Below are 11,154 nucleotides of genomic sequence, written 5' to 3'. Positions count from 1 at the left end.
CTCAGTAGGTGGAGCCTAATCATTTGGGGCGGCTGTGGCTCTGGAGGTAAAGCAGGTCGCTCCTCCAGACTGCATGTCGAAGTCACCTTGGGCAAGATACTGAGCCACAAATTGCTCCCAAAGGCTGCGCCAAAACAAACATATGATGCCACCATCTACAGAACAGATCGGTTTCATCCGGCTTATCACTCGCAAATACGCCTGTAAACAAATACAATACCACACGTTTAACCACAAACATGTTGATTTGTTTGTTAAATTCCCACGATTTTGTGTTTAAACAAACAATCATGCATGTCAAAGGACATACTGCGTTACATAATTGCTCTCTCCAAATTCGTCAAAGTGACAGGTACTTTTTCAACTTAAGCAGCAACTAAACAAAAACACTTTTGGCAAAAGCATGTTCAAACAAAACACCACATTTAATCCTGACTAAATCAGATACAAAACCCTGCATAACCTGTTGAAGACATAATAAAAAAAAAAACAAACATACTTTATCTAAAGAAAAAGAAATTAATTCATAGTTTTCTCATAATCCTAAATTAAACACTGCTGATGGCATTAATTAAGCTAACTCAGTGCAAATATTTGTCTGTATAGAGTACCTACATGTGTGCAACAACAGTGCTTTTAATTAATAATTAAAACGTAATCAAAATGTTCAAATTCTTTAGATGTAGCCAGCAGCAGCGGCTTCAGCCCTAGGTCACTGGTTTCAGCTTCCTAAAAATGACATGTGTGTGTATGTGCGGGTGTGTGCCTTGATTTAAATTGCTAAAATCTTTATACATTTTTATACATCTATAAATTACACCACTTCTTCAACATTTATTCCACTGAATCAACCCCTTTATATATACCTTTGCCGATCAAACCTCATAAATGTTACGCTTGATTCAAAGCTTTTCAGATTTGAACAATGGTGTGTTTTGTTCTCCTCTTAATGTAGATTGTATGTGGAGCCTTTTTAAAGATGTAGACTTCGGTGTGTTTTGGGGCAGCCTACAGGTTTTACTCCAGCTAAAGAGCTTTTAGGTTAAAATAAAAAAGGAAGTTCCATCTAATAAATGAAAACAAATTGACGTAACGTTACTAATCACTAAATCAATAATCTGACTTGTCTGAAGTAATACTCCACCACTTGTTATGCTGGGATACATGTATTCATCTAAAACCATCTATAGGCACAAATTGAGACCTCTGAGAAGATGAAGTGATAGCAAATATACTTACTGTTATTGAAAGAGATAATTAATCTACATTTTCCTTTTTGTATCTTGTGATAATTATCATGACTATCTGACTGTGACTATCTTTCCAACCAACAGCTGTGGAGGTAAATGAGGGCAACGGCAACAAGAAGCGCAATTAGTAAGAAAAAGTTGGACAGAAAGAGCAAAAATAAACTGAAACAAACTGTACATTTAAATTAAAGTAAAATTCCAGTCACAGTCACTTCAATGCAGAAAAACATTTTTTTAAGTGTTGAGTAGACTCCAACTCAAGTTGACTAATCTGTGGTGGACAGTCCAGACACAGGAGGAGGCTAGGTGAGATAGTGCCTTTACTCTAACGGAAATGCAAGAAGCCAGAGTGTGATAAGAGCCGTGAAGAACTGTCCAGCCCTCTGCATGGACTGTATGGATGAGGCGATAACACAGACCAACACACATGATTCTGAGAAAATGTGACAGACCTTCATCTGCTTAATGAGCAGAAACCTTCTCACCTATAGCATGAATCATGGTGTTCCATTATTGTGGGAATAATAATTTGCTTAGTTTTTCTATTGAATGTGAAATACAGATACAAGCAAAACTGTCTATAATAAACGTATCAATCAAATTTTTCATGTTTCATTTATCACCAAAATTATAATTGAACTTTTTATGGTTATAGTTAGGCACTCACAGCACTTGGTTAAATTTAGATCATGGTCTGATTAGATTACAGGGTTAATCCACAGTTTATTCACATTTGATTTCAATGAATTAACCTTAAAGAGCTTCTGTTGCCTGGACCTAACCACATGTGTGACTTGAACCCTGTTTTGTACACCTACACAACACTGGTTAAGGTGTTTTGTTAGATTAAAGGACAGATCAGAGTTTGGATTCAAATAAGTACCTATTTAAAGGTCTACGTACAGTGTGTAAAAATTTAGAATATGGCAGACGTGGCATATAATATTCATTAATATGTATTCTTCGGTGTATAATTACCTGAAAATAAAATGCTTTTTGTTAACTTGGAATGAGACTTTTATACCTAAAGACGCTGTAGGTCCTCCTGCACAGAGTCCACCATGTTTCTACAAACTGAACAAGCCTTTTATGTTTTTTTCTGTTTCGTGCCACTGTAGTTTTCCTTCATGATAGGTAGGGCAGGTGGGGTGAAGCCATGGGTTGCAATCAGAAACTGGGGTAGCTACATTCCACTAAATCTGACACACTGGTCCTTTAAGGTTAGGGAAGCAAATAAATTGAAAGATCTTTATCATCGTAGTTACAATAATAAGCATTTGCTTATGGTTAGGGAACACGGAACACAACAACTCAGAGTGCCTCAAATGATCTGTCAGGTATGCCAGGGCTGACTGAACCATCAAATGACCCAGAAACTGAAAACACTTCATCAACATTTACATAAATCATTAATTTGAAGCATTCTCCATGTCAATGTGCCATGCTAGCACTGGAAAGAGGTTAACGTGTCAGTAAGTGTGTGTGTGTGTGTGCGTGTGTGTGTGTGTGTGTGTGTGTGTGTGTGTGTGTGTGTTCCTGTGAGGTTTGTCTGAGAGAGTGTGTGCAACCATGTGATAGCGCTGTCCATATTACCTCTTTGGTTAAGTTTGTTTTTGGTGCTCTGCTTGTTGAACCAGACTATTAAAGGTTGGAGACAGACTTGGTCAAACAACAGTTATCTAAAGTGGACCCCATTAGCCCTCTAAATGTGACAGGAGAGCAGGGTGAGTATTTAGCAAAAGTCAGTGAGTACGTATGGTGACAAATTAGGGGTGAGAAAACCTGTCAAGCCGATCTGAAAAGCCAAAAGATGAATGTATGTCAGCTAAGCCCTGTGCAAAACATCCAGAGACCACCTCAGGGTTTTCAGAGATGTTTACACAGCAGAGAGGAATTAGCTTGTCAGTTTTATACACAGTGGGAAATTACATCATTACCAATAATGACAAATTAAGACTAGCATGCTAGCTTTTCTGAGAAAGACAAACAGACTGATAAATGGACACAGATACCCCAGGATGAGTCCACAAAGTTAATCTCCTTTTCATCGTCAGTGGAGCAGCTACATGGTAAAAGTCTTATCTACTTCCTTAAGAGACAGCTGTGCATACCTTGAAGGAAAGTGAATACAAACAAGAAGAAGTGTCTTTTTAGAATCTTTACTTAAAATAGAAGTCATGAGGCTGACTCATTTATCCCCAAAGATACAGTCATTTATCTTTAACCAAAAAGTATTGATAATTGCCATGGTTTGGAATATGATATGTGTGCAAGTGAGTGTGTTTCTGTATTTACAGTATGATGTGTACATATCCTGAGTTTGAAGTGTGTGCATGCGTGTGTGTGTGTGTGATTGCATACGTCTATCATGGCTTGTGAGAAGCTAATACCGTCTCCTGCTCTCTTTGAACAAGACCCTCCGGCTGTTCGGGGCATAAATCTCATAATAGCCTCAATAACAGCCTCATATTTTCATGACAGCTCTTTCAAAGGCCTGGCAGGTTTAATGTACTGAACACCACAACTCACACTGACAGCACAACACAGACAATAGAAAATGAATTAAAAGAAAACACCTTATCTCAGCAAAGAGATAAAAACAGGTTGAAAACAGGATCATAAAGTGATTGGCAGTTTGGCATGGTTGAAAAGTGTTTTCATAAGGACAGGCTTTTGCAGAAGAGTTCAGTGCTGGAGTTACAAGTGGACTAACTTGCTAATACATTTTTACAGTATGATATAACAGCCCAGAAAGGTGGATGTCAATTGTTTTCAGAATCAGTGAAACATTGGATTTCACTGAATGATTACATTCATGGTGTTTAACTATTACCATTATACTAGTACAACTGTTACTCTGTTGCAAATTGCAGAAATGGATCAACTTGCATGTTAAGACAGCTTGAAATCTGAACTGTTAAGATAACAGCAGTCTGGCGCTAGTATGATTGCTGAAACGATTCACATTTATCCTCCATCACTGACATGATTTCTCTTGCCTCTTGGACAACATTACGGCAGTCTAGCTAAAACGAAATCATGGACATATCAAAGATCGTAGTTTGCGTGCTTTGGGTGGAGATAAGGCTGGTTGACTGGGCAGCAGCAGCAAAGAGATGTTTGTTGAACAAAATGACAGGAAACTGCAAGTTTCTGAGGCTGCTCTCTTTCTTTCATGCAGCGTTATCTTTGTGGGTTTTTGTACATTTTTTTTTTGAATGACACTGTTGCATACTGGCCGTTAAAAGTTCCTGGCTTCGTTTCTTGGTTTTAATAAGAATTTATTTTTCACTTATCTTTTTCTCTTTCATTCTGTCAAGCCGCTTATCCATACCTAGTAAATCAAAAATGACAACCAAATCCAATGTTTGTCAATGATGTTTGGTGTAGCTAAATTCATGTAATGAGGTTCTAAGTGTGGGTTTACCAAGAAATTTACAATGTTGAATGACTCATCATAAACAAGGAGTAGAACTATCTGTTTTAAAAAATAATTATATCTTCAGCGGTTAAATCCATCAATTACATTAATTACTGCAACTTGATGAGCAGCATCCCTCACCCTAACCCTAACCCTAACCCTCCATTCTGCAAGATGACATTTGACTTGGTAACTTACACTGTGAAGAGAAATCCTGTAGTTTTCAGCGGTTTTTAATAATTGTGTTTTCTCTTCTTTACAGTTTAATTAAAAATATCATTTCTCCTCCATTCTAAAAGGAGGATTCCATCATCGACAGGTTTGAACATCTCTGTGCATATTTCCAAAATCGTTCAAAATGTTTTAGTGGAAGGCAACAAGATAAAAAATAATTAAATGGGAGGTTACTTACATCAGTATGTAAGACTCACAATACCAACATGTGTCAACAGGTAAAAGACTGAAAATGATTCACCATCTTATCAACCAGACTGTCAAACAAACAAATGTCTTGCGTGTGTGTTTGTGTGTCCCTCTGCGCCCCCATCAGTGCCCCTTTGAGAGCAGATGAAGCAGACATAATGTCACATTTATGTTAAATGTTCACACGCTTTCACTGCTGTTACCACACACTGTAGGGAAAGCATCTGGATTCTCTGCCAGATTTTGTAATAAGATTACATAATATGATTTTGTGCCAGCAAAGTCCTACCGCAATACCAAACCTGTGTGTAAAGTCTTCCAGCATGTGCTTGTTGCCGAGTCAGAACCTGTTCACACACCTAAAGGCACAGAGGAATGACATTTAGCCAAAACCAGCCTCCCTAAAAAGTCACAGTGAACCACAAATATGTAAGCTGTTAGGATTTCATTACAGGCGAAATGAAGTGCTGATTTCAAATTCTGTTAGTTCAAAGTAAAAGATACAGGAAAGTTTCTAAAATCTGTAAACTCTTGGTGCCTAAAGTTGCCCTTCCTTCTCTAATGAAGAGGCTCCAGGTCTGCTCCCAGTCACTCATCCTGCTCTGCTCCCCTTTGTCTCTGCTGGTGGGGGGTGGATGTGAAGGGTGTAATTGGTTGAGCCTGCTCAGGTGAAAGCAGACCTCTTGTCTGGGGACACAAAACCGTCTCTCTGTGTCTACAGCTTTGGAAGGTCAAAAGGACATACCGTTTTCGGACACACACACACACACACACACACACACACACACACACACACACACAGAAACACAGAAACACACACACACGCACACACAGAAACACACACAGAGCCCTCTTCACTCATCCTCCAGCCCCCCAACAATCACTGCAGCTACCTGGGAAAGGTAATTATTTGTTCTCCTGTCTGTCTTCTATCTTTCAGGGTACTCAGCTGCCAGCTCTGAGAACAAAACAGAGACAGAACAAAGTTTGTACCTCGCTCTCAGTTCCATGTTGGATACATTTATCCTTTTTCTGAAAGTTTCTGTGGAGCTTTAAATGATTTCTGGGTTCGGAAAACCTCAAAATGACCATTAATAAAAGGTCTTTCGCACATGCTGTGTCTGTCAGCACACAGCAGGATGCACATACCCACACACTGTTCACTGTCAAACAGAACATGATGATGAAGTGCAGTTTGGCCTGTTCAAACATGATCTGCACATGGAGTTATTCAGAGGGCAGAAATAATCCCCAAACCACAGCTGTTTTTTAAACTGATGTGACTGACAGACAATAGTCTTAATAAAAACATGACTGTCAATAGCTGCTCACTGAAGATTATGTCATTTTCTTGTTGGAGTGAAATGTCTCAACAACCATTGGGCAATCTGTCATAAACAGTTGTAAACACATTCATTTCCCCTAAAGAATGAGTTTTAATATTTTTTGTAATCATCTTCCTATTTTCTTCATGCCGTTATGTGGTCAAAATTTTATTTTGTCGAATACTGAGAAAATTCCATTGCCATCCGTAGTGTGACAACCTCAAGTTTTTTCTAAAAAAAAAAAACACAGAGGGATGAGGGTGCGAAGCACAATAAGGGTACATTCAGACAGACACTGTAGTAGAAACGCAGGTTTTTCCATTTATTTCAACGGGTGGTGGTGTCCATCAAAAAACGCAGCAACCTGTAGCGGAGAAGTTGAATTGGATCAAATTTTTGGATAAATCTGTGTTGACAATTTTCTTCTGCAAACTTTCTTAAGCTGACTTTACTTAGTCCAAAAATATGTGTTTTTATGGTTCTGCCAACTCACACCTTACCAATGAATCTATGTGGTAATGATTTATTTTGCAATTCCAGTGATGATACAGAACAATCAGGTGGGAAGACATTGATGATTCAGAACAATCAGGTGAGAAGACGTTGATGTTTAACAGAAAATCACAAAGACTAGATTTCCCGTTCATGCAAAGGAAGAGCAGGTGAACTGCGGTGCTATGCAAATGTTATGCAACTGTCTTTTTTGTACATTATTATTGAGTGAGCTAATAATCCCTTGTAAACTCAAACAACAAAAACACAAAGGCATTCAATTTGCTGAAGCAACCAACAAGTTATTTTTACTTTTTGTTGACAATCTATGTTCAGGCCTTTTGGTTCCAGTGAAAAGGTTGCTGTAATTTAATCACAGTCTCAGTCACAGTCCAGTTCAGATACCTGGAAAGATATTGCCCTATGGACAAAGCTGTTGACCTCGCCTTTCCAGTCAGCTGTAGACTGAAGAATCTCTGTGCCAATAAAAACCCACACAAATACTGTAATAGTGATACATACAGTATGTGATACTGAAAAAACTTTGCTCATGCTCATTTCCATATTTGTATGTATCCAAAGCAAATCCAGTGCATTAATGACATCTACATGCACAGAGTAATGTTTTGGAGAAGTTACTAAGCAGCAGCTGTTTTGTTACACATTGGAATGCACGTCTGCATTAAACTAGTCATAACCATAATAAATTCAGTGTAATATTTATCACATATAATCATAAAAGAATAGTGAAATGTATTTCTTTTTGTCTTTGAGTCTCTTCATTTAAGACAGGGGTGTCCAAACCTCTTTTAAAGAGGGCCAGATTTGACAATGTGAAGATGTCCGGAGGCCAGTACTATCACAAATTGTAGTTCAGCAGAACAAACCACTTTTTGTGGGCCTTACAGTCTTGTTCGGCACAGCCGCATGGTTGTCTGTCACATTGGAATCACAGAGCTGTGCCCCAAGGGTTAGTCTCTCTAAATGCTAATGTCAGCATGCTAACATGCTCACAATGTAAATGCTGATGTTTATCAGGTATACCATGTTTATAATCATAGTTTTGCACGTTAGCATACAATTTGTATCAAACACAAAGTACAGCTGAGGCTGATGGGTATTTTAGGTATTTAAATGTTTGGTCATGAATCATGAATTGGAATTTTGACCTTATGAAAGGTTGAAGGATCATCTAAATTGTTACACTTCATCCTTATGGGAACATAGTTATCTGTACCAAATTTTATGACAGTCCATGCAATAAGTGTTGAGATATTTCAGTCTGGAGCAAAGCTGTGAACCGACCAACCGTCTGACGTACAGGCTAACATTTCCATCCCTAGAGCCACACAGGTAGTAGCTTATAAAACTAAGCACCGAATTGCAAATGTGTCCTCAACCCTCTACAACAGAGAGCAGCAATAACTCACAAGGATCCTGAATATTTCAGTGGCAAACCGCATCGATTTATGGTCTGCATGGGTGGCCCTGCTAGAAATTGAACTCATAAGCCACTGTATTGACACAGAACACACAGTGTGCTATACACAATGCATCACCCCCTGGCCTCTCACTCACCCATGTTGTGCACCAGGTTCCTTTATCTTCTCCATGGCCCATGACAGAAAGCAAAGAAATGAGGTATTTCAGAAAAGCATTACGTCAATTGACATCCATCAACAATATTTGAATTTCTCTTGATTGCTATGGTTCTTGAAACTTGAACAGGTTGGACCATTGTCATTGAACTCATGGGCCTGGCATTGAAATGGTTCACAGATTTGGTTTCTGGTACATCATCACGTCTCCATGCAACAAGTACTAAGACATCCCACGGCAACACTTAAGTTTCTCATATTTTGGTCTGAGGGTGAAACTGGTGCACAAATAGTGCCACGGCAAGACAGGCATATGTAATTTGATACAAACATACATGCAGAAACCATTATATGTTGAATAATAACCAGAAATGTCAAGCATCATATGTTTTCCTTATGCCTAATACAAAAGCACAACAATGGGTGTGATTTTGTCCCTTTTGTCACGAGTCTATCTAGAGTATCATGGCTGGTTAGAAAAGTTTCACAGCTCAGCTACTGAAACATGAGCTAAGTGGAGCAGCCAAGATGGAAGAACAGCTATCACTTATTGCCCAAGAGCACAAGGATTGCTCCTAAAGAGATCATATGGACATTATGCTGCAAAAGCAACCCTAAGCCATCTCCCAGTTTTAGCACACAATGTTTCTTCCCATTACCTCTTTAATGACGCACCTATTGTCAGGCATTTTCTTTAAACAGCACCCCACTTGTAATGATATAAGCTGGCTATTTATGGCACAAAGTTGGACGACTAACAGCGGTGTCAGGTCCCAGAGTTTATGACAAGGCTGCTTGTATTTCCTGACCTTTATAGAATAGAATAGAATGTAATAGAATAGAAGAGATTGAACGTTCATTGTTGAACTCAGTAACAACAGGCACAATGATCTCAAGTCCATTAGTGAATTTTCAAACTAGAAATTTAAGCCAATGTGAAGCAGAAAAATGGAAATCTGGATTGGAAATCTGAACATCTACAAGTGGACAAATTTATTGAGGAAAGAAGAGGAGGGGAGAGGAGACTAACAACAGTGTTTCTGAAGAAGGTTCATGTCACCTTCTCAACTTACTTTAAAGGGGCAATTCAATCAAATGTTTACCTTACAGGCACAAAAATGTTGTTGATCCTTGCATTTAACTCACTTGCCTCGCCGATTTTAAAGATAGCATCTATCTCCATATTCACTTTTTCATTGTAAAACAGTGAAGTCACCATGTCTTGGGGCCAGAAAGGGGTTCATTGCAAACCAAAGCAAGCCAAGTAATTCACAGTTTTTGTAAAGTCCATGTTCAAGAAATAGCTGGTTTAAATACGAATATAAAGGAATGGTTTCACTAGCTTTCTTTAAACTTTCTGTAACATCCTGATATGTTAATTGGTGTCTTTGCATGCCGGAGCCAGCAAGCTATCTGCATCAGTCTGGCTCCGTCTCAACACTTCGTCCAGACGTAAATAGTGTTTGAGTGTATAACTCTGATATGGACGTCAATATTTTTGACACTGAAACCTAGTGTCTGATATCTGCCAAAATCACAGTCACAGACAAAACACATGCAAGAGCAAGTTATCCATGCTCGTCTCATCGTTGGCTCTTGATATTGTTTCTTAATGCTTGATAACTCCCAACTGCTTAGATCACAGAATTGTCCTGAGAGGCTTACTTTGGGACAATTTTGGGATTTCACTTTTGTGACACTGTATTTACCCACTAAACTGAAACACTGGTAGACTGTTTCCAATAGAGTAGGATGTACAATCTAGTATACACAATGCTATATTCAATATGTTGTTTGCTAGAAACTGTTGTGGCAAACATGCAACACATAAGAGAAATCCCAACAGGTGGAACAGGTAAATGGCCCTTTGGGTAATCAGTGGGCTGGTAGCAGCAACCAGTCAGAGTCTTGCTACAGGCTAATGTGGAGAAATAAAGAGGTGAAACCGAGACAGAAAGAAGTGAGACCGGTTCTTTTCCAGTTCAACACCCTCCCCTCTCGCCACACAAGCACTTTCACCTCAACACGTTTGTATCTTCTCATTAAAGCACCCTAAGCCAATAGAGAAATTATATAGTAAAACAGATATTTTTTTACCATCCTCTATCTGCTTACTGTGCATGAACAATCCAAATTCATAGATGCACAAAACAAGTTGTATGTGCAACAAACATTCATTCTTGTGTTGTAGTTGTTAATACATCTTGAACAATTCTGTAAAGTATTCATTTCTGCACAGGATTGCATTTATTTTGTGTACTTAAGTAAATACATCTGGCACAAAATGGTGTTGTGTCTTAGTATAATTAAGCAAATCAACCAAGAACCTGTGCTGCCTGACAACAATGCAAGAAACTGACCCATCATGTATGTGTACACACTGTAGCAGCTCTAGATTTGAGTTGATTTGATCTTGAATGTGCCACGGTTTCAAACCCTCAGTCTAACCAAAGATTAACGAAGAGAGACTGTACAGTCATGAATATCCACCTCACTGTCTCTCATTACTCAGCGGCTCATCATCACCACACCAGCTCTTAATTACTTCTGATCCTGATCACACACGCGAGATGAGCCACCACGCTGCTAAGTATGCGCCACCCTGATCTCATTAGGCTAACAGCTAGCTGCTAATGGCATCATTA

Source organism: Larimichthys crocea, chromosome X (genome assembly GCF_000972845.2).
Source record: "Larimichthys crocea isolate SSNF chromosome X, L_crocea_2.0, whole genome shotgun sequence".
NCBI lineage: Eukaryota > Metazoa > Chordata > Actinopteri > Sciaenidae > Larimichthys > Larimichthys crocea.
This window is presented reverse-complemented; position numbering follows the sequence as displayed.